We start from the raw sequence: 610 nt of genomic DNA on the forward strand, positions 1-610 counted from the left end.
AAGACTCACATTCTGAGGTCCTGGGCATTAGGACTTCAGCGTATGAATCTGGGGGTGCGGTGGGGGACACAATTCAGCCCTTAACCAGCTCAATCCGGTGTGAGTCATGGGACGGACCCTGGGCACAGAGCTGCCTGGTGGGCAGACAGAACTCCCCAGGAGCCCCAGGCCTTGGGTCCGAAGGTCACTTGGCTCATGAATGCTTGGACGCTTCTCCTGCTGAAAGGCAGGGTCTATCACCCCTTCCGAGTGTGAGCTGGGCTCCGGCTGAAGGACGGCTGAAGGATGGCAGAGTGATGCCGACTAAGCCTTTATGAGCACCGGCACCTTCTGCCTTGTCTCTCGGGGCCCTGAGCGACCATGTCAGAAGTTGGACCATGCTGCTGGGGACACCCTGTGGAGAGGTCATGTTGCCCCATGGCCAGGGGGACAGGCCCCGCTGAGCTGGCCTCCTGCCTCCCTCTGTCAAGGGACCAGGCACAGCAATGAAGCCATCTTGGGTCCTCCAGACAGCATAGCCACCACATGAATGCCACCAAGTGACCCCAATCAGGGCCGGGGCTGGCTGAAGAATTGTCCAGCTGAGCCCTGACTGCGTTCCTGACCCCCC

The sequence above is a fragment of the Ursus maritimus genome (assembly GCF_017311325.1).
Source record: "Ursus maritimus isolate PB19 chromosome X unlocalized genomic scaffold, ASM1731132v1 scaffold_X1, whole genome shotgun sequence".
Taxonomy (NCBI): domain Eukaryota; kingdom Metazoa; phylum Chordata; class Mammalia; order Carnivora; family Ursidae; genus Ursus; species Ursus maritimus.